Source organism: Macaca thibetana, chromosome 13 (genome assembly GCF_024542745.1).
Source record: "Macaca thibetana thibetana isolate TM-01 chromosome 13, ASM2454274v1, whole genome shotgun sequence".
In the NCBI taxonomy this organism is placed as follows: domain Eukaryota; kingdom Metazoa; phylum Chordata; class Mammalia; order Primates; family Cercopithecidae; genus Macaca; species Macaca thibetana.
In genome coordinates, this window is record NC_065590.1 from 31,717,487 (window position 1) to 31,741,666 (window position 24,180).

Sequence of the window (24,180 nt, forward strand, 5' to 3'; positions counted from 1 at the left end):
GATAAGCAATTAAGACTTTATAATTACTCCTTTAGTGAAACAATTTGAAAACATTGTACATTATCACAGAGTTCATAAAGTCAGATTTCATGCTTACAAATAACATGTTGATTAGGCAGAAAGAAGATCCTGGAAAAAGAGAAAAGGAGACAATAGTTTGAGTGAGAAGTGGCAGAGTTCATACTACTGTTCTCAGGTCCAGTCCTAGTCTCAGCCTCTGCATCCCCACTTCTCCTTATAGCTACTGGATATTGATTCCTGCCTTGCTGGCTCTGTTCATATCAGTTCCCAAAATCTATCCTGACCTCAAAGAGAGGAAATAAACTGCTCCAACCTCTTGTTTGGATGCATGAACTAGGCTTTGTGCCCAAAGCAAGTTCTTGCCTCAGGGTCTTTTCACTGGCTGTTATCTCTGCCTGCAAAACTCTTTCCCAAGATATTCACAATGTTTCCTTATCATTAAACTCTTTGCTCAAATGTCACCTTCTAAGTGAAGCCTACCCTGACTATCCCATTTAAAATTTCCATACTCCTTCCACACTTACAATTGTTTGTTTTTTCCATACTAATTATTACTTGCTAATATAACATAATTTATTTATTTATCATAATTTTTCTCTTTCTTTCCACTGGAATATGAGAAACATAAGAGCAATAAGATTTGTCTTATTTTTTATTGATGTATCTCCAGCACCTAAAATTGCCTAACAGAATAGGTGCATGATAAACATTTGTTTAATGAATAATTGAATCCCCAAGTTGTTGGTCTATTGTAAAGAATCAATTATTAGAGCAACTACTCTTGTTAAGGTGACTTGTAGGCCTAATCTTAGAGGCTACAACCCTATTCTTGCCATCTCCATCATAAAAATCAGATCCTGAAGCCAATGTGCCTGCTCAAGCCCTACTGTAGGTTTGAGATGGCAGTGGGCCTACTGTAAACAGCTGGTACTGCATTTTTTGTCTTTTGACTTCCACAATTCTGAGGCCTCTTTTTCCCAGCTTGACATTGTTTCTTTGAAGACTTGGTCCCAGTGTCTTTTAGTTAGGATCCCAAGAAGCCTATACATTGCCTCTTCTACTTCTCCTAATATCTTAACCTAGTCAAAGCTTGTCTACATTGATCATTGTGATCTCCTTTCCATAAGCAAGCATCTGATTACTGGAGAGGAAGGTCTTAATAGACATTTACATTAACTAGACCTATCTTGACCAGCCCAGTCTTTTATGTTGTAGGCCACTGTATTATATTCTGATTTTACCTGGCTGTTTTAATGGTTTATCCAGTCACCTACAGGTTGACCCATTGTTCTCCTGAAAGCAAAAAAAGTCACCTGTTAAGCATATTTGAAATTCTTGTTCATGTATTGGTGAGTGGCACAGACAGACTTTTGCCTATGCCTAAGAGCAGAAGTTCCAAGTACTCCCACTATACATGAATATGTCTCTAGTAAGGCCGGGCCTTGCTTGGTTACTTTTACTTGGGGCTTTTAGGAACCTCTTTGTTCCACTTCACTCAAGGGCACTTGTGCCCAGCAAAGAAGCTCTGCTCAACCTATGTACCTGCTTTATTCCTTCTAGCTCTGCCCCCAAGGTAGACCATGACTCATCCTCTCCTAACTGGTTTTAAGGTAGATTTCCAGGATGACCTTACTTTGGTACAGAGGAGTGGATTGATGTATTATTCTGTCCTCACATTGCTAGAATGAACTACCTGAGACAGGGTAATTTATAAAGAAAATAGATTTAATTGGCTCACAATTCTACAGGCTGTACAGAAAGCATGACTGGGGAGGCCTCAGGAAATTTGCAATCATGGCAGAAGGTGAAGAAGAAGCAGGCACATCTTACATGGCTGGAACAGGAGGAAGAGAGAGAGAAGGGGAAAGTTATGTACAATTTTAAACAACCAGATCTCATGAGAACCACTCACTATCATGAGAACAGCAGGGGGAATGTCCACTTCCATGATTCAATCACCTCCTACCAGGCCATTCCTCCAACACTGAGAATTACAATTTGGCATGAGATTTAGGTGGGAACACAGAGCCCAAACATATCATTCCACCCATGGCCCCTCTCAATTCTCAAGTTCTTCTCACATTTCAAAACACAATTGTGTCTTCCCAACCATCCCTCAAAGTCTTAACTCATTCCAGCACTGACTCAAAAGTTCAAGTCCAAAGGCTCATCTGAGACAAGGCAAGTCCCTTCCACCTATGAGCCTGTAAAAAACAAGTTGATCACTTCCAAGATACAATCAAGGTACAGGCGTTGAGTAAATGCTCCCATTCCAAAAGGGAGAAATTGGCCAAAGCAAAGGGTCCACAGGCTTCATGCAAGTCCAAAATCCAGCAGGTCAATCATTAAATCTCAGAGTTCCAAAACAATCTCCTTTGACTTCATGTCTCACATCCAGGCAACACTGATGCAAGGGGTGGACTCGCAAGGCCTTGGGTAGCTCTGCCCCTGTGACTGCAGTGTACAGCCCCCACAGCTGCTTTCATAGACTCGAGTGTCTGTAGCTTTTCCAGGTGCACAGTGCAAGCTGTCAGTAGCTCTACCACCTGTATTCTGGAGAACAGTGGTCCTCTCCTCACTCACAGTTCCACTGGGCAGTGTTCCAGTGGGGACTCTGTGTGGAGACTTCAAACCCACATCTCTCCTCTGTACTGCCCTAGTAGAGGTTCTCCATGAGGGCTCCACCCCTGCAGCAGACTTCTGCCTGGACATCCATGTGTTTTTGTACATCCTCTGAAATCTAGGCAGAGGCTACTAAGCCTCATCTCTTGCCCTCTGTGTACCCACAGGCTTAACATCATATGGAAACCACCAAGGCTCACAGCTTGCACCCTCTGGAGCAGTGACCTGAAACACATCTGGGACCCTTTTAGCCATGGCTGCAGCTAGAGTGGCTGGAACAAAAGGAGTGGTGTCCTGAGGTTGTACAGGACAGCGGGACCCTGGGCCCAGCCCAGGGAGCTATTTTTCCCTCCTAGGTCTCCAGGCTTGTGATGGGAGGGGCTGGCTAGAAGGTCTCTAAAATGCCTTTGAGACATTTTCCCCATTGTCTTGGCTGTTAACATTCAGCTCCTCTTTACTTATGTAAATTTCTTTAGCTGGCTTGAATTTGGGGTTTTCTTTTCTACCACATAGTCAGGCTGCAAAATTTCCAAACTTTTATACTTTACTTCTCTATTAAATAGAAGTTCCATTTTAAAATCATCTCTTTGTTCATGCATAGCATATGAACATATGCTGTTAGAAGTAGCCAGGCCACTTCTTGAACACTTTGCTGCTTAACAATTTCTTTCACCAGATACCCTAAATCATCTCTCTCAACTTCAAAGTTCCATGGATTCCTAAAGCAGGGACACAATACTGCCAGTCTCTTTGCTAAAGCATAGCAACAGTGACCTTTACTTCAGTTCTCCATAAGTTCCTCATCTCCATCTGAGACCACATCAGCCTGGACTTCACTGTCGCTATCATTATCAGCATTTTGGTCACAATCAGTCAACAAGTCTGCAGGAAGTTCCAAACTTTCTCTCATCTTCCTACCTTCCTCTGAGCTCTCCAAAGAGTTTCAACGTCTGCCCATTACCAAATTCTGAAGCTGCTTCCACATTTTCAGGTATTTTTATAGCAATGTCCCACTACAGGTACCAATTTTCTGTTCTAGCATTGCTATAAAGAATACCTGAGACTGGGTAAGTTATAAAGAAAAGAAGTTTAATTGGCTCACAGTTCCATAGGCTGTACAGGAAGCAAGGCTGGGGAGGCCTCAGGAAACTTACAATCATGGTAGAAGGTGAAGGGGAAGCAGGCATGTCTTACATGGCTGAAGTAGGGGGGAGGGAGAGAGAGAAGGAGGAAGTGCTACACACTTTCAAACAACCAGATCTTGTGAGAGCTCATTCACTATCATGAGAATAGCAAGGAGGGAGTCTACCCTCATGGTCAACCACCTCCCACCAGGCCCCTCCACCAATATTGTGAATTACAATTTGACATGAAATTTGAGTGGAGACATAGAGCCAAACAATATGAATTGAGCATTGACTCTGGAGTTATATGGACCTGGGTTTGACTCCCATCTCTGCTGCTTGTAGGCTTATACTTCTCTGAGACTGTTTTCTCATTTTTGAAGATGGAATAATAGTAAAGCATTATTATGAAACTTAAATGAGACAATATATGAAGCGTCTAGAATAAATCTCTGCTTATGGTGAAATTTTTTTTTTTTTTTTTTTTTTTTGAGACAGAGTCTCACTCTGTCACCCAGACTGGAGTGCAGTGGCACAATCTTGGCTCACTACCTACAAGTTCTGCCTCCCAGGTTCACACCATTCTCCTGCCTCAGCCTCCCGAGTAGCTGGGACTACAGGTGCCCGCCATCATGCCAGGCTAATTTTTTATATTTTTAGTAGAGACGGGGTTTCACTGTGTTAGCCAGGATGGTCTCGATCTCCTGACATCGTGATTCACCCACCTTGACCTCCCAAACTGCTGAGATTACAGGCGTGAGCCACCATGCCTGGCCAGTGAAATCTTAATAGTTGTTTTCTTTAGCATAAATATTAAAAGCGTTATTTTAAAAGTTGGCTGCAATTTGAGCCAGTTGGCAGCGGTTCTCAAATATGAATATACCTAAGATCCCCAACAGGACACAATACAACTTATATTGTATGACTACGAAGAATGTATAGCCTGAATCTCATTCTAAGAAAACAATCAGACAAACCCAAATGGAGGGACATTCTACAAAACGAATGGCCAATGCTCTTCAAAAAAATCAAGTTATTAAAAAGGAAAAGTACTGTTTCAAATTAAAGGAGACTAAGGAGACATAACAACTAAAAGCAATGCATAATTCTGATTGTATCTTGAATTTTTTAAAAATGTGTACAAAGGCCTTATTGGAACAGCAGGCAAAATATAAATATAAGCTCTATATTAAATAATACTGTTATATCAATATTATATTTCCTGAGTTTAACAGTTGTATTGTGGTTAAGAGATAGCCTTATTTTATATATGCTGAAATGCCTAGGATGAAATGTCCTGATGTCTGCAATTTACTCCCACATGATTCCAAAAGTGTGTCTGTGTGTGTGTCTGTGTGTGTGTGTGTGTGTGTGTGTGTGTGAGAGAGAGAGAGAGAGAGAGAGAGAATAAAAGAGACAAAGCTAATGTGACAAGATGTTAATGATTGGTAAATTGGTAAATCTGGAAGAGTTGTGGATGTTTGTTGTTTGTTCTTGCACCTTTTGTATAAGCTTTGATTACTTTCAGTTTTATCAGTTTGTGTAAAATTTATTCTCTATTATCTTGAGTAAAGCTGTTTCTTACAATAGCCTTGGGTTAGTGGCACTTAGGTATATGAATAAAAAAGGGATTGGTTCCACCCTTGAAGTTATGAGAGGAGAGAGGATAGCGGCTGTTGCAGGTGAGATAGTGAATAAATGCCAATGATTCAGTAAGAGCAGCAGGAATTTGGAAGAAAAGCTGACCATGAGTTCACAAACACTCTTGGAATGGGATTTAAGTTGTTTTATTTGAATATTAAAAGGAGGATGAGTGCAGAAGGCTAGATAACTTGGGCACATCTGGGTTACACAGTGTCTTCATTATCTGCCTGTCTTTTATTCCATCAGTGCACTACATTTCTATGTTTACTCCCATTTAGTCCTCTGGATTACATCTCTCTTTAGATTTACCTATCTAGAAATGGACTGGAACTACTATGTCCCTTTCCAAGCCTAGAATTTTATTGTCCACCCTTAAGAGATTGCTCATTTGTTCTAATATTTCCATAATGAGTAAGAAACCTGGCCCTAGTCTCTATAATGACACTTTGTGTGGGTGATTAAAGCAGATTTCTATCTATTAGCTATAGCTTATAATATGACTGAGATATGAGTCATAGCATAGGTTTCGCCAGGAAAGTAGCGATTGTTTTCAATTCTTTATTGTTTCTGATAAGAAGCCAACCAAGATCTGCATCCATTTTCCACTGTGTGTAATACATCATTGTTTCTCTGGTTGCTTTCAAAATTTCTTTTTTATCTTTCCATTTTATCCGTATGACTGTGATATGTCTTCATGTGATTTTCTTTGCATTTATATTTATTGGGGTTTGTGGGAGTATTTTGGATCTTTAATTGATTTCCTTCATAAGTTTCATTCAGTATTTCTTCAAGTATTTTTTCTGCTCAATTTTTTATCTCTTCTGTTTCCAGGACTCCAATTGCATATACATTAAGCTGCTTGATAAATGGTTTGACAGTTCTCTGAGAGACTGTTCATTTTAATTCCATCATTTTTTCTCTATTCTTCAGATTAGATCATTTCTATTGATCTATTTTCAAATTCACTGATTCTTTTGCTATTTTCAATCTATAGTTGTCAATAAATTTTTATTTCAATAATTTTATTTTTTCAGTTCTAGAATTCAAATTTGTTCTTTAATATACTTTTTTTTTTGCTATGGATATTCTCCATTTGCTTATTAATTTTACATATATTTTCCTTTAAGTCCTTGACCATATTTATAACAGCTGCATTAAAGTCCTTGTCTGCTAATTACAGCATTTAGACAATGTTGGGTCTGGTTTGTATTTTTCTCCTCATCCTTGTCTTCCTTCTTCTTGAGTATCACCATCATTTTCATGTTTCTACATGTCTCATTTTTTAATTGAAAACTGTACATTATGAATATATAGAGTAGATGTTAAGAGCTATGAGGTGTCAAGGTGATCAATTAAGAAAACAGCCAAACCAAAAGCAACAATCAAGCCTTTATTCACTTACTGTATTAATCTAAGCAAGAGGCCAAAAAGAGAAGAGTAGTGCCAGTTCTCTCAATGCTCCATTTTTCCTCATGGAGTGGCACCAAGTAAGGGTCAGATGGATCACTGCAGCTGGGAAACAAAAGGTTCCTGCCATTTTCTGGACTCAGGGAATGGAATGAGAGAAACAGGAAAAAGATAAGCATGAAAAAGACTGAGTCAGAGTGGTGAAAATTGCCCTCAAGGGTAAGGAGATCTTGGCAGAGGTGCCTGCATGGTATCTAAGATGAACTCTACCCAACCCTACCCATAAGGAGGCTGCTGAACAGAGGTGGCTTGGCTGGAAATGTAGATATGCACGAGAGCATGGCTAACTCGGGTTGGCGGAGAGGGTGCTAGAGTCCTCTACTTTAGAGTCTTCAGTCTCTGAAGGAGTCTCAACTTCCTTCAGAGACTGCAATGTACTAACTGTGCACCAAGTCTGGCATGGGGCAGGGGAAGGCAACTTTTCCCCCTTGCCAGGCTGCCAGGTAAAGCTTTGTAATTGCTTATGGTTATACAATTTTTACCTGAAGCCACCTCCTCCATAGAGGCTTTAGATTCTGTTATTTCTTTGGAGCATGATTTTTTTTTTTTTCTAGCAGAGAGTTAACTTAAGTAGAATCAAACTCCAAATGGGCTCTCTTTCCATTGGCAGCAGCTGGAATCTCCACTCGGTTTTTTTCAGTTTTCAGCTGCTGCTTTTTGATCAGGCTGTCTTAGGTCACACCCTTATAGTATAGTTTGACAACTAGCCAAAGCTTTGTGCATATTTTAAATGCATATCTTGGGGCTCAATCCCTCTGAAGAACCCTTCCTCCCAGGATTTCCACTATGCAGTAGCTTTAATGGTAGCCCCCTGCACCCACCAAGATATGTTTCTGCATCTTAATCCCTGCAACCTATGAATGTTACCTTCAAAATGAATAAATGAAATGAATGGGACAAAAATGTGATTAAGAATCTTGAGAGCAAGAATGTATCCTGGATTATCTGGGTGTGCCCTAAATGCAATCACATGTATTCTAATAAGAGAGAGACAAAGGGAGTGTTGGGACAGAGAAACAGAAAAGAAGACATACAGAAGAGTAGGAGGCGATGTGATTTTGGAAGCAGGGAGTGTAGTGATACATTTGCAAGCCAAAGAATGCCTAGAGTCACCAGAAACTTAAAAAGGCAAGGAATGGATTTTTCCTAGAGCCTCCAGAGGGAGCATGACTCTGCTGACTCCCTGATTTCAGGCTGCTGGCAGCCAGAACTGTGAGAGAATAAATTTCTGCTGTTGCAATCCACCTAGTTTATGGCCACTTGTTACAGCAGCCATAGGAAACCAACACACTTTCAAACATTCTGGTTGCTCTGATACTGTGACCTTTGCCCTCTGACACCTCAGGACAGGAAATTTGTGGATTTCTGTGCTCAGAGTAGTGGGTGAATTGGGGAAAGTACTCAGGCAAAAAGCCTCAAACTATAAATCCGAGTCCTCTGTAATTATGCCCTTAGATTCAGGTTGTTTCAACACAGCTCCTGGGTGAAGGGCTAGGATTGCAAATTGTAAATACATTTGCTAATCTCACTTTTTACCAGAGTCTGGAAATAACATTTCAGTTTACTGGCCATGAGGCAGTGCTCCTAGCATAATGCATGGTAATGCCTATGGTACCTGAATGAACTTTAAGAAGTATGCTGCAATGCAAAATGATCAGTTCATACTGCCTAATACTTTGCTTTTCCTGTTATAAAATTAGGAAAGCAAATTAGTGCTGCTCCATCATGAACCGTGGCTCACTCTTTCTTCCTAGGAGCCCATATGGAGGAGCCCATCAAGGTTATCTGTGAATTTCTCCACATGTGGCGGCAAGGGGGATCATTGTGCTGGAATCTGATTTAATCTGATTATCAGCTACCTCAAACAAATATAATACAAATATAATACGTTAAATGCTTAACGTTCTTTTTAAAAAAAAAACTTTTCACACCTTCAGAACAAATTCCAAACTGTATGGCATACAACATTTTTCGCTGGTAGTTTCCAACCTAAGATTTCATGTTTTTACTATGCCTCAAACATGCCAGGCTCTTTTATGCCTTTCTTCTTAGCCACATGCCTCAGGATAGTTATTAAGGCTATTCACAAATATTCTGCTTCCTACCCTCTGGGAACATGGAAGAATGACTCTCCCATCCACTTGAAGTTAGGCATGGCCATGTGCCTTGTGTTCCCCAGCAGAAGTTGAGTAGAGGTGTTATGTGTCACTTTTGGGGCCAGTATGTTTTGATATATTTAATTTTGTCTCTGGCATGGTAACAAGCAACTTTGAAGCTTGGTTCCTGAATGACAATAATACACAGTGTGCCTGCAAACCCAGAAAGGACACACAGTATAAAGAAATAAACCTTTACCATTTTAAGCTGTTAATGTTTGTTGGCTGTTTATTACAGAAACAACTGTAATGTCTTGTTATTCTTAGTGTTACAAGAAAGAGAAATATGTTACAGGAAAGGGGTCCCTATCCAGACCCCTAGAGAGGGTTCTTGGATCTCGCACAAGAAAGAATTCAGGGCGAGTCCACAGTGCAAAGTGAAAGCAAGTTCATTAAGAAAGCAAAGGAATGAAAGAATGGCTACTCCATAAACAGCATACCCGAGGGCTGCTGGTTGCCTATTTTTATGGTTATTTCTTGATAATATGCTAAATAGGGGGTGGATTATTCATGCCTCCCTTTTTTAGACCATATAGGGTAACTTCCTGACATCGCCATGGCATTTGTAAACTGTCATGGCACTGGTGGAAGTGTAGCAGTGACGATGACCAGAGGTCACTCTCCTGGCCATCTTGGTTTTGGTAGGATTTAGTCAGCTTCTTTACAGCAACGTGTTTTATCAGCAACATCTTTATGACCTGTATCTTGTGCCGACCTCCTATCTCATCCTGTGACTTAGAATGCCTTAACTGTCTGGGAATGCAGCCCAGTAGGTTTCAGCCTCATTTTGCCCAGCTCCTATTCAAGATGGAGTTGTTCTGGTTCACATGCCTCTGATACTTGTATGTCTATAAAAGTTCTACTTTTCCAGCATTCAATGACTGGGTAAAATGGCCCCTCTGGGAAACCTTCTCTAACTCCACTATGCAAGCAGGCACTTCCTTTTCTGTACACCTTGGTTGTTTTTTCTTTTCAAGACCAATATACCTCTACAGTTGATGGTTTTAGGCCAAACCAAGTGTGCCAAAGGAAAGTGAAAATAACTGTTGCTTTTTTTCTGCTTACTCCAGGATGAAAAAATGGTCTCCGCATTTATTTCCACTTCACAGAACAGAGTCCCAATTCTGGTAGTCATAACTTTGTGGGCAATTTATCCTTCCCTATAGGAAACCCAGGTTTTAGTAAGATGCTAGGGGGTGAGTGAATTCTTGATTTGAACTTAGAAAACTGTAGTAGTTTAGCTGTTTTCTATCACAATGCTAAGTTGACTAAAAGTTGACATAAAATAAGTCTTCACAACGGTAAGGAGTAACAGTGATAGAAGATCTTGCTCATCATATAATGAGGCCAATTCAGTGTGCACCAGGGTCTCTGCTCCAGGAATTTAGTCACCATATGTGGAACTACAACAAGTACTATGAAAAAGAGAGCAATTCTGCCTTTGCCCACTGCATTCGATGATCTCCTTGCCAGTTATGGATTGGCAAATGGAAAGCAAGTATCATCAGGAAGGGAGAAATAGAGACACAAAAAGATGAAGTTTCACGGCCAACGTCCCACGGGAAGTTAATGATCAAACAATGGCATCATTATTTATTTATAGATATGATGTGATTTTTAGGGCCAGTCAGAGGCTTTCTCTGTCCACAGTTGCCTTTGTGGTGCCTAAAATCCTACCACCAAGGAGTAATTTTCTTTGGATTGTAAAGTCTGTCTGACTTCTAGGGTTCTCCATGGTCATGTAACTATCATGGGAGGAGGTAACAACTTCCTCCATGAGATAACATGACAATTGTGAAAACAAGGCTCTGTCAAAAAGGAACAAGGCTAGGCATCTGTTGAGAGGGTAGGGATATGAATCATGTCCACTGATTTCTACTTCAATGTTTAACTTCTAGAATATTTAGCTTTGAGAGCCAGATCTAGGAAGAGAAAGGGCAAGAGGTGGCCTACAGAGGGAAGGAGAAGCAGCTAGATATGTAAAATAGCTGATCTGAAATTATCCACTAATTTAAATTAAGGTACATAAATTTCTCCAGAGGCTGCTGGGATGCTTTTTCTTGGTGGAATGAGCTAAATGAAACTGTTCTGTAATTCATCACTGAAGTTACCGCCTATTACTTTCATTTCTCACAGGTGCCCAGCCATAAGCAGATTATGCTGCTTGCTATCCACAGGGATGGAGTGTGCTTGTTTCATTCCTATTTAAATGCAGAGTTGAATCCAAGCCTATTGGTGACATGATTGCCAAGATCCCCACTGGAAGATTTAATTCTTCCATACACTGGAAGATGTCCAAGTTGTCCTGGCTGTGCTGGGCATAGATGGATGGAAATGGCATGACCAATTAAGGACACCATCAATCAGTCAATTAATAAGCAGTAATTGAACAAATATAGGACACTTGGTTAAGCATTATGGAGGACATAAACATGCTAAGAATTAGTCCCTACCCTGAAATTATTTAGGGAACACTGAAATGCCACTTTCTTTTCTTTCTTTCTTTCTTTGTTTCTTTCTTTCTTTCTTTCTTTCTTTTTTCTTTCTTTCTCTCTTTCGCTCTTTCATTCTTTCTTTCGACAGAGTCTTGCACCGTCGCCTGGGCTGGAGTGCAGTGGCACAATCTTGGCTCACTGCAACCTCCGCCTCCCAGGTTCGAGTGATTCTCCTGCCTCAGCCTCCCGAGTAGCTGGAATTACAGGTGCCCATCATGACTCCTGGCTAATTTTTTGTATTTTTAGTAGAGATAGGGTTTCACTATGTTGGCCAGACTGGTCTCAAATGCCTGACCTCGTGATCCACCCACCTCGGCCTCCCAAAGTGGTGGGATTACAGACATGAGCCACATGCCTGCTGAAAGGCCACTTTCAACCCTGTTGACTTCCTTCACTCAGCCAAGAGTAGCCAGCACCTGTAGGTTCATTCTGAGTCCATCACAGGCATGTAGGTGATCCTTCCCCTTAGATGGCTCTAGAAATCATCTTCTGTGGCCAAGCTCATAAAGCTGTCACTCATGACAGCTGCATGACACTACTGCTGCTGGTAATCTGTACATCCAACTGGCCCTCTGCCCTAGTTTTTAGGCCTTTGTTTTGTCTTCTTTGTCCTTGTTCCTATTATTACTGGCCCTCAGCCCTGAACCCCAGCCCAGTCAGTGAAAATCCTGATGCCCTCAGTCCCTTTGCCCTCCCACTAAAGAAGGGTTTCTCAAACTTGGCACACCTGATGTTTGGGACCAGATAATTCTTTGTTGTGGGGTTGTCCTGTGCTGTTACAGGAAGTCAGGGACCCCGAATGGAGGGACCGGCTGAAGCCATGGCAGAAGAACATAAATTGTGAAGATTTCACAGACATTTATTACTTCCCCAAATTAATACTTTCATAATTTCTTATGCCTGTCTTTACTGCAATCTCTGAACATAAATTGTGAAGATTTCATGGACATTTATCACTTCCCTAATCAATACTCTTGTGATTTCCTATGCCTGTCTTTACCTTAATCTCTTATTCCCATCACCTTCATAAGATGAGGATGTATGTCACCTCAGAACCCTGTGATGATTGTGTTAACTGCACGAGTTGTTCGTAAATCATGTGTGTTTAAACAATATGAAATCTGGGCACCTTGAAAAAAGAACAGGATAACAGTGACGTTCAGGGAACAATGGTGATAACCATTAGGTCTGAGTGCCTGACAGCTGGGTGGAACAGAGCCATATTTCTCTTGTTACAAAAGCAAATATGAGAAATATTGCTGAATTCTTTTCCTCAGCAAGGAACAGCCCTGAGAAAGAGAATGCATTCCCAGGGGTAGGTCTGTAAAATGGTCACTCTAGGAATGTCCATCTTATACAGTTGCAGATAAGGGATGAAATAAGCCCTGGTCTCCCGTAGTGCTCCCAGGCCTATTAGGATAAGGGTATTTCTGCCTAGTAAATTTTAGTCAGACCAGTTGTCTGCTCTCAAACTCTGTCTCCTGATAAGATGTTATCAATGACAATGCGTGCCCAGTGGGACATGAAACTTCATTAGCAATTTTAATTTCACCCTGGTCCTACAATCTCACTCTGCCCCCATTTGCCTTGTGATATTTTATTGCCTTATGAAGCATGTGATCTCTGTGACCCACACCCTATTCATATACTCCCTCCCCTCTAAAAATCACTAATAAAAACTTGCTGGTTTTGCAGCTCAGGGGGCATCACGGAACCTGTCAACATGTGATGTCTCCCCCAGACACCCAGCTTTAAAATTTCTCTCTTTTATACTCTTTCCCTTTATTTCTCAGACCAACTGACACTGAGGGAAATAGAAAAGAACCTACATTGAAATATCAGGGGCTGGTTTGCCCCAATATCTGGCTCACCAATGTGTTTTTTTCTTTTTCCCAAGTGCATGTGGAAACCTAATTCCCTTGGTAGGTGTGGAGAAACGTCATTGGTTTGGTCCACAGAAACACTTGTTCAACTCCCTGATGAGTGGTGAGTAGTCTATGTATGGTCCGGGCCAACTATGGGTCATGTGGAGTCTAAACATCATGCTTATCTCTGCTATATTAAACTCCTGTTAAAACAGGGCAGTGTCTGAGTAACCATGGAAAATATGGTCACTCTATTCAGGGCGGTGGAAAAACACTGTCCTTGGTTTCTTGAAAAAGGAATCTTAGATGTAGAACTATGGGATCATGTTGGTGCAACATTCGGGAACTGGTCTCCACAGGGAATTATGTTTCCATCACTGTTTGGGGTGATTGGGCCTTGGTACATGCCATCCTAATGCCATGCCAATCCCGTGACCCTCTACGGTTCCCACAGTTTTCTGAATCTGATGACCCTCCACCTCTTCCTCAACCTTCCTGTCCCGCACGGCCTTCATTATCTGATCAGCCTCTCCCTTCAGCTACTCCTCCCCAACCTGATGATGTTGATAATTCAATGTCTAACTCTGGTGACTTTGGATTATGGTCACCCCCGATGATCTTTTCTTTTCATGAAGAGTCAGTACTTGTAGCTCCCACGGCCCTGACTCAGACAGCCTGGGACTATATATATGCTAATTCTTCTGTCTTCAAACTTCCAGAGTCATCTAATGGCCCTGGGACCAAACTACAATTTACCTATAATTCTTCAGGCCCTCCCCCATCCACTTCAGCCCCTCACCCTCCTGTCATTTCAGTTCCTCAACCTGTCACTTTGCCATCCACTCAGCCTGCTTCTCTGTACCCTTCTTCACACATGGAAGCTAGTAATCACCAGTATACTTCTGCTCCTTCTGCTACCCCAATCCCCTTTTCTCACACTCTCATTCTGGTCCAACCACCTCAACCTCAGTTTCCCTTATCTACGCATGCTTTTCCTGTCACTTCTGTGCCGACTCCATCTCAGGTGCCTACTCTTGAAACTTCAATGCAACGCTTATTACACCAAAACAAAGAAACAAGTGGATTAGATGCATGGGCTTATCTGGTTGCACTAGAACCTCCTAATGCTCAAGGCGTACAAATGCATCGCTATGCACCACTCAATCTTACTTTTTAAAATAATTCAAGGATGCTTGTACTCAGTATGGTCCTACTTCTCCTTATGTTAAAATGGTATTACAAACTTTTTGTAGTGAGGTCATTTTGCTTCCTTTAGACTGGAACATTTTGGCAAAAGCTGTTCTAATCCCATCTCAGAATTTACAATTCCATACCTGGTGGTCAGAAGAGGCCTGTTTGCAGGCTCAGCTAAATCAGACTAATGGCATTCTAATTACTCAGGCTCAGCTCACGGGCTCCAGTAGTTTCTCTGATGCTTATGCCCAATTAAACTTTGATGCTCTTACCACAGAGCAAGTAACAAAGGTGTGTATGAGAACTTGGAATAAATTACGCACCCCAGGTCAAGCTCCTGTTTCTTTTACCATGGTTAAACAAGGTCACAATGAATTATACCCAGATTTTTTAGCTAAATTAGAAGATGCTGTTCAAAAATCTGTCTCTGATGAGCGCGCTCATGGTATTCTCCTTCGTATGTTAGCTTTTGAAAATGCGAACCATGAGTGTAAAATGGCTGTGCATTCTATCCAGCGACAAAATTTACCTGATCACAAGGAGTTGCCAGGATATATTAAAGCCTGTAAAGGCATTGGATCAGACACCTACAGAGCTATTCTGTGGGCACGGGCCATGAAGGACACCAACCAAACTGGTCCCACTAATTCTTTTCTTGGAGCCTGCTATAATTGTGGTCAACTTGGTCATACTCGAAAAAACTGCACTGTTAAAACCTTAAAAGCGGCCAAGCCAACTCAACAAACATGGCCAAATGCTGCTCCTACTGTTTGCCCACATTGTTGCAAAGGTAAACATTAGGCAACTAATTGCTGCTCTAAGTATGATATAGATGGAAACGCCCTGCCACAAAACCAGGGAAACGCAGAGCGGGGCCAGTCCCAGGCCCCGATATCAAATGGGACCCTTCAGACTCAGACTAATATTGTGTTTCCACTTCAGGCGGTCCCGACACAGCCCCCAGCACAAACAAATTTACCTACAGCCAACACAAATGGGTACCAGCCTCTCCTTCCTTCTGTCTCAGTACAATGCTTGTCCACCTCCACGGTAGGGGGCGGAGCAGTCAATCTCTATAGAACTATTCCTCTAAACTTACTACCTAACTCTTTGCCTTTAATTGTCCCCACGTAGGTCACTTTCCCTTTACCTCAAGGTTCGGTGGGCTTGGTGTTAGGTAGGGGATCCACCTCTGCTAAAGGTATCATCATTCATACTGATCTCATTAATTCTGATTCCATTGATGAAGTTAAATTAATCATGTCTGCCAAGGTTCCTGTCTCCATTCTGGCCAGTGAGTCAATTGCTCAATTGCTTTTACTACCTAATATCGTTTTAAACAAAGGAGACAAAACACGTGGCCCTGGGATGGGCTCAGGCAGTGAAAAGGTCGCTTATTGGATTAATGTAATTTCTAAACAACGGCCCACCTGCACCATACACATTCAAGGAAAAAAGTTTGAGGGCCTAGTAGATACTGGGGCTGATGTTTCTATTATTTCCTCTAGTTTATGGCCTTCCTCCTGGCTTAAACATCCCACTAACATGGGACTAGTAGGTGTTGGAAAAGCCGAGGAAGTTTATGAGAGCACATTCATCTTGCCTTGCACCGGCCCTGATGGTCAAAACGGTACAATTCAGCCCTATATCATGCCAATTCCCATTAATCTTTGGGATGGAGATTTACTGGCACAATAGGGGGCTGAAATTAATATTCCACATAACTCTTATAGTGCTCCCAGTCAGCATATGATGGAAAACATGGGGTTTGTTCCTGGACTCAGTCTCCATCCAAAATATGAAGGGATTACTAAACCCCTCCCAATTACTGTAAAAGAAGACAGGGCTGGTTTTTTAATGGCAGCCGCTGCCACGCCTCCTGTTCCTATCCCTCTACAATGGAAATCTGACATACTCATTTGGATTCAGCAGTGGCGGCTTTCTAAAGAAAAACTGGAGGCTTTAACCCACTTGGTTTCTGAACAGTTACAACTTGGAAATGTGGAACCTTCTCTTTCCCCCGGGAATTCTCCTGTGTTTCTAGTAAAAAAGAAATCAGGCAAGTGGTGGATGGTAACCAATTTAAGGGCTGTTAACGCTGTAATTAAACCTATGGGGGCCATCCAATCTGGCAGGCCTGCCCCTGCTTTAATACCTAAAAACTGGCCTCTCACAGTTATTGATCTTATTTTTTCATATTGCTTTACATAAATCAGATTGTGAAAAATTTGCTTTTACTGTACCATCTATCAATAATCAGGAGCCTGCAGCTCATTATCAATGGAAAGTACTTCCTCAGGGAATGCTAAATAGCCCTACAATCTGCCAGCTTTATGTTGGGCTAGTGCTTTCACCAGTTAGAGCCCAATTTCCCCAGGCCTATGTTCTTCATTATATTGATGATATTTTAATCACTGCCCCCACTGATAAAGAATTAATTGACTGTTATCAAATTTTGAGCCACGGTGTTACAGAGGCTGGATCACACATCGCTCAGAATAAAATTCAAGAGACCACTCCTGTTCAATATTTAGGAATGGTGGTCAATAAACAATGTATTCAACCTCAAAAAGTTCAAATTAGGAAAGATTCTTTGAAAACTTTAAATGACTTCCAAAAACTTTTGGGTAACATTAATTATTTAAGACCTACTTTAGGTATTCCAGACCTATGCACTGTCTAACTTGTTTTCCATGCTGCAGGGAGACTCCAATCTCCGCAGTCCCAGTCCCAGGACTTTGACACCTGAGGCTTCACTAGAACTGGAATTCATAGAGAAAAGAATCCAGACCACCCAGTTATCTAGAGTACAGCCATTTCAGCCTTTTCAGCTTCTGGTTTTCACTTCATTTCACTCCCCTACTGGCCTAGTGGTTCAACATAATGGAGTGGTGTTTTCTTCCTCATTCTGTGTCAAAAACTTTGTTTATCTAGATCAAATGGCCACTCTAATTGGACAGGCGTGGTGTAGAATACTTAAAATTTCCGTATTTGATCCAAATTTAATTTCAGTTCCTTTAAATTGGCTCGAACTTCAAGCTGCCTTTCAACATTCCATACTATGGCAAATTCACTTGGCTGATTTCGTTGGCGTTATTAAAAATCATTATCCAAAGAACAAATTGTTTGATTTTATAAAAGTGACGTCTTGGGTGGTCCCTCAATTAACCAAAGATCAGCCCATTCCTGAGGCCGTTACAGTGTTCACTGATGGCTCCAGTAATGGCAATGCTGGTTATGTAGGTCCTACAGACAAGCTTATTTCTACCCCTTATACCTCTGCTGAAAAGGCAGAGTTAATTGCTGTTAATACTGCCTTACAGGATTTCCCCAAACTTTTAAATATTGTCTCTGATTCTGCTTATGTTGCACATGCCACTAAAAATATAGAAACCACTATTATCAAACATATTGACAACTCTGAATTGGCTTCTTTATTTTCAAGGTTACAACAAGTGGTTCGCCAATGTAGACACCCTTTCTATATTGCGCATATTAGATCTCATACCACTCTACCAGGACCCATGTCTACTGGTAACCATAAAGTCGACTGTTTGGTCTCTTTTGCAGCCCAAGAAACTCAGGAGTTCCATGATCCCACTCATGTCAATGCTGCTGGATTAAAAGATAAATTTGCTCTTACCTGGAAACAGGCTAAGCTTATTGTTCACAGCTACCCTTAGTGTCAGGTCTTTGTACTTCCAAATCAGGAACCTGGTGTTAATCCCAGAAGCCTAACTCCTAATGCTTTGTGGCAAATGGATGTGACTCATGTTAGCTCCTTTGGCAGACTTTCATATGTGCATGTCTCTGTAGATACCTTCTCAGGTTTTATCTGGGCTACTTGCCAAACAGGGGAAGGCAGAGCCCATGTTAAAAAAAATCTGTATTCCTGCTTTGCAGTTATGGGGCTTCCATATCAAATAAAGACAGACAATGCCCCTGGATATGTTAGTAAAGTTTTTGATTTATTTATGCAACAGTGGGGAATTTCCCATATTACTGGAATCCCTTACAATCCTTAGGGACAGGCTATGGTGGAACAGGCCAATCGCACTTTAAAAACCCAATTGTCCAAAGAGTCTGAACAACAAAAACATAATTTAACTACCCCCACTCCCAATTACATTTGGCACTGTTTAAATGTTTTAAATGTTCCTAAAGATAATAATCTAACTGCAGCCGAACACCATCATACAGGCAAAAAATTCTCCCTAAACGAAGGCAAGCCAGTGTTATGGAAAAACTCCCAAACCAATACCTGGGAACCTGGCACAATTATAACATTGGGAAGAGGATATGCTTGTGTTTCACCAGGAGATCATCAATCCCCTGTCTGGGTACCCACCAGGAGACTCAAGCTTTGGGTGAACAATGACAATGAAAACCACAGGGAAAAGCCGTCCGTGTCAGAGACCATCCTCAGATGTGGTGAGATCTGTGCCAACTCCTTATAAGCTGGCACACCAAATCACAATGGGTCTGATTCAATTCTCCCTGATGGCAATGGAGACCCATCTAACTAATTCCACTTCTCCTGATTACCTTTCTTTTTCTCCTTACAAACCTAAAAATCTCACCATTTCTATTAGCCTGAAGATAACATCCCTCTGTTCTTCTCTTCCTCCTTCAGCGCTGAATCTTGCTTACACTAGGTTTTATTTAATGATTCTCCTCCTTATACTTTCTGTCTCACCAGTTTCCTCTCACACTGATTTACCTGCTACACAAAATTATTCTTATTGGGCTTATATGCCTTTTCCTCCACTTACTCGACCTCTCACCTGGATGGATACTTCTGTGGAAATCTACACTAACGATAGTGTATGGATGCCTGGAGCTACAGATGACCATTGCCCTGCTCAACCAGGAGAAAAAGGCACTGCATTTAATGTTACCATGAGTTATGAATACCCCCCTCTGTGCCTTGGACATGCACCTGGTTATATCCATCTAGAAACTCAAGTCTGGGCTGCTTATCTTCTGGAGAGATCAGCTACAAAGGAACTGGGACATTTGGTCTCCGGCCTCTCCTTTTCTCCTTTAAAACAAATGAAAGGGGGAGTAATAGGAGATACCCCATATTTTCAATATAAACCTGCAGGAAAACCATGCCCTAAAAATTTTGAGGGCACATCTAAAACTTTAATTTGGGAAGATTGTGTTAACTCACATGCAGTAATACTAAAAAATGACTCATATGGTTTAGTAATAGACTGGGCACCAAAGGGCTATTTAAAAAACAATTGCTCCTGTAGTGGAAGGGAATGCCTGGAGGCTACTTATATTATTTCTTATTGGGAGAATGAGAATCATCATTCTACTTTGCATAGGAGGTTCAGCTCATTCTTTCCCTTAAAATGGGAAGATAAAGGCATTACCCCCCCAAGACCTCGTATGATACTCCCCATTCTGAGCCCAGAACACCCAGAACTTTGGAAATTGGCTATTGCCATGTCTGTACTGTGAGTATGGGAAGTGGAAACTATTCTGTCTGTTGTCCCCGATACCGTCCCTCTCCCTCGGTATCAACATAAATCCAGATATTCTGCTTTGCTTACCTCCAACCTGATTATTCCCATGCAGAGTTGTGTTAAGCCTCCTTACATGCTGTTAGTGGGAAATACCAAAATTTGGATGAACAATCAAACCGTCCAATGCATTAATTGTCGTTTATACACTTGTATTAACTCCCATTTTGACTCCAGGAAAAGTGTAATGTTGGTTCTAGCTCAAGAAGGAATCTGGATTCTGGTAACTTTGCCCAGATCTTTGGAATCCTCCCCCTCAATACATTTAATTAAAGAAGTGTTACAGCAAATTCTAAAAAGATCTAAGAGATTTGTTTTCACTTTAATCACTGTGATCATGGGTCTAATTACAGTCACTGCAATGGTCACCACTGCCGGAATGGCGTTACATCAATCTATTCAAATGGTTCATTTTGTTAATGATTGGCAAGCCAATTCTACCCAAATGTGGAATTCTCAACGAGGCATTGATCAAAAATTGGCTAATCTAAATTAATAATTTAAGACAGTCTGATATTTGGCTTGGAGATCAGGTAGTAAGTCTTGAACATCACATGCAAATGCAGTGCGATTGGAATACTTCGGATTTCTGTATCACCCCGTATTCCTATAATGAGACTGATCATTCAGGAAGTGGTCAAAGGACACCTTCTGGGTAAGGAAGATAATTTATCATTGGACATAACTAAATTAAAGAAACAAATTTTTGAAGTCTCTCAAGCTCATTTATCCATTGTGCCTGGAGCTGAGGCATTAGATCAGGTGGCAGAAAATCTTTCTGTACTAAACCCCACAACTTGGATTATGTCTATTGTGGGCTCCACTGTAGTAAATTTTGGAATTATGTTTCTCTGTTTAATTGGCTTGTCTTTAGTGTGCCGGACCAGTAAGAGAATCCTGTGTCAAAATCGAGAGAACAAACAAGCCTTCATCACCATGGCACATTTATATAAAAAGAAAAGGAGAAATGTTGCAGGAAGTCAGGGACCCTGAATGGAGGGACCGGCTGAAGCAGTTGCAGAAGGACATAAATTGTGAAGATTTCATGGACATTTATTAGTTCCCCAAATTAATACTTTCATAATTTCTTACACCTGTCTTTACTGCAATCTCTGAACATAAATTGTGACGATTTCATGGACATTTATCACTTCCCCAATCAATACTCTTGTGATTTCCTATGCCTGTCTTTACTTTAATCTCTTAATCCTGTCATCTTCATAAGCTGAGAAGGATGTATGTTGCCTCAGGACCCTGTGATGATTGCATTAAGTGCACAAATTGTTCATAAAGCATGTGTGTTTAAACAATATGAAATATGGGCACCTTGAAAAAAGAACAGGATAACAGCAATGTTCAGGGAACAATGGAGATAACCATTAGGTCTGAGTGCCTGAGAGCTGGGCAGAACAGAGCCATATTTCTCTTCTTACAAGAGTGAATAGGAGAAATATCGTTGAATTCTTTTTCTTAGCAAGGAACAGCCCTGAGAAAGAGAATGCATTCCCAGGGATAGGTCTCTAAAATGGCTGCTGTGGGAGTGTCTGTCTTATACAGTTGCAGATAAGGGTTGAAATAAGCCCCAGTCTCCCTTAGCGCTCCCAGGCCTATTAGGATGAGGGTATTTCTGCCTAGTAAATTTTAGTCAGACCGGTTGTCTGCTCTCAAACTCTGTCTCCTGATAAGATGTTATCAATGAAAATGCATGCCGAGTGGGACATGAAACTTCATTAGCAATTTTAATTTCACCCTGGTCCTATGATCTCACTCTGCCCCCATTTGCCTTGTGATATTTTATTGCCTTGTGAAGCATATGATCTCTGTGACCCACACCCTATTTGTACACCCCCTCCTCTTTAAAAATCACTAATAAAAACTTGCTGGTTTTGTGGCTCAAGGGGCATCACAGAACCTGCCAACATGTGATGTCTGCCCCAGATGCCCAGCTTTAAAATTTCTCTCTTTTGTACTCTTTCCCTTTATTTCTCAGACCAGCCGACACTTAGGGAAATAGAAAAGAACCCACATTGAAATACCGAGGGCTGGTTTTCCCTGATACTGTGCATTTGGGATGTTTGGCAGCATCCCTAGCCTCTACTCACTAGACACCATTAGCAGTCCCCAGTCCCACACTTATGACAATTAGAAGTGTCTTTAGACATTACCAAATGTCCTTTAGAGGTCAGAATTACCCCCAGTTGAGAAATCTTGCTCTAAATGTTCTTCTACATCTCTCCATTGACTCAGAAAGATGTCCTTGGGCTGTGAGTCTATGACTGCAATCATGAACTTCTGATTTCTTACTTTTCTTTCTCCTTCCACTGGTGTCATAAGCCCTCTGAAGGCATGGTGCTTGTCTTCCCTATCTCAGTTCTAGGTCAACACTTGACAGAGGAAAGACACTTGAGGTTTATTTTTAAATGCCTGACAGCCCGATTACCTCCATCCTGGAATCAAGGGAGAGATTGGGAGATTTAATTCTTCAGTACATTGAAACATGTTCAAGTTGCGCTGACTGCATTGAGCGTAGATGGGTGTGATTGGCATGACCATTTAGCCCTGGGGATAGATGCTGGCTAGAATCAGGCTCAGGTTGGCAGCACACTTCACTGTTGACAATTTGGAGAGTTAGCTGTCAGGCCACACCTATTACACAAGTTGATCTGTCCATTCCACCCCATTCCATCACCACCCCATAGAACAGGTTTGTCCACCCTCATCAGTTCTTACTAAGAACCCTTGAGATAGAGCCATGCTTTTCATAGCAAACATGAAATCACAGGAAGGCTCATAACATTATCAAGCAGCACACAATAAATTCAGACTGAAAAGATGCCTGCTACTGAGTAGGATAATGGTGGAGCATTTGAAACATGAATTAGGCTTTAAAGAAAGGGGTAATTTGAAGAAGTGGAAGTGGGAGGGTAAGGGAATGGTTAATTCCAAATGTTTAACGTAGGGAAAATAATATAAGCACTGCAGAGTTGAGGAAAAAACACGGTACACTTTAGAGGGCAAATGTTATAAGGAAACAACCCAGGGAGGAAGGAACTAATGAAGAGACTAAGGTAGGAAAATACATGGGGCATTTTTCCCTACTAGTGTGACAATCTGCCTATCTGGATTGACTACTATGTAAAAAAATAACTGTCCCTTAGAAGAAGAATCTCCTCTGGCAGAGAGAACCTGGAAAGAGAATATGCTTGATCAGGTAATTACTCATTCAGCCAAATACATTGACAAACTAATCCTAAGGTAATAGGGAGAAATAGACAAGGGTATCTATGAAGTTCTTGACAAAAGATTAATAAGGGGGCATAGCAGGTTGGGCACAGTCCAATGTCAAGAGTGTAGGTTAAGGATCTGACAGCCACATAATGGCTTTGTGATATTAAGTTCCTTAAGCCTCAGCTTTAAAATGGGGAAAATAGTAACCTTGCACGTGTGGGGTAAGGGTTGTATGAGATTATGTATGATCCTGTATACAGTACACCCTTACCAAATGGAAACTATTTTTTTAATCTGCCAAATATTAAAGCATCATTGAAAGTTACAATGGACATCACAATATACTTCTGGCATATAGATGAAGAGACAGATAATAGGACATAGATGAAAACCTATGAATAAGAAATAGTACTAATATATGTAACTGACCTGAACTAAGTGTGTAAACAGAATGCCACTGTATTTTTCACCATCCTCTGGTAAAATGACTCTTTTTAATCTTCCTTCTGTGGCACTGGATGGAACCTCAGGCAAATTCCAGAACTTTTCCATTAGTTCAAAATTCTAAAACTTCAATACCATATACCCAAACTTCAGTCTTTTACCCAATCCAAAACTTCCCCCCTTCCTAAGCTCTGCTGTGAATCATGTTTTGAGACCAGCAATAGGGAAAGGGACTGTGATAATTCCTTCATTATTTCTCCCTTCCTTGATCTTCTACCCATCTTCCCCACTGACTCTGCCTTTGGCTTCTCCAGGGTTGCAGATTCCCAACTGCAGAACTCCAACTGCAGCTCCCTGTTATGGACAGTATCTCCTCATTGGCCACCAAT

General features: G+C 41.2%; 1 long non-coding RNA gene across 1 annotated transcript; it reads right to left on the reverse strand.

The window, feature by feature from the left end:
- Nucleotides 1–36: 36 nt before the first annotated feature.
- On the reverse strand, nt 37–23,865 carry LOC126933994 (uncharacterized). Its single transcript, XR_007718799.1, has 3 exons — nt 23,777–23,865; nt 1,263–1,314; nt 37–129 (listed from the first exon to the last, which is right to left on the reverse strand). It is a non-coding gene; the product is annotated as an uncharacterized LOC126933994 (long non-coding RNA).
- Nucleotides 23,866–24,180: the final 315 nt, after the last annotated feature.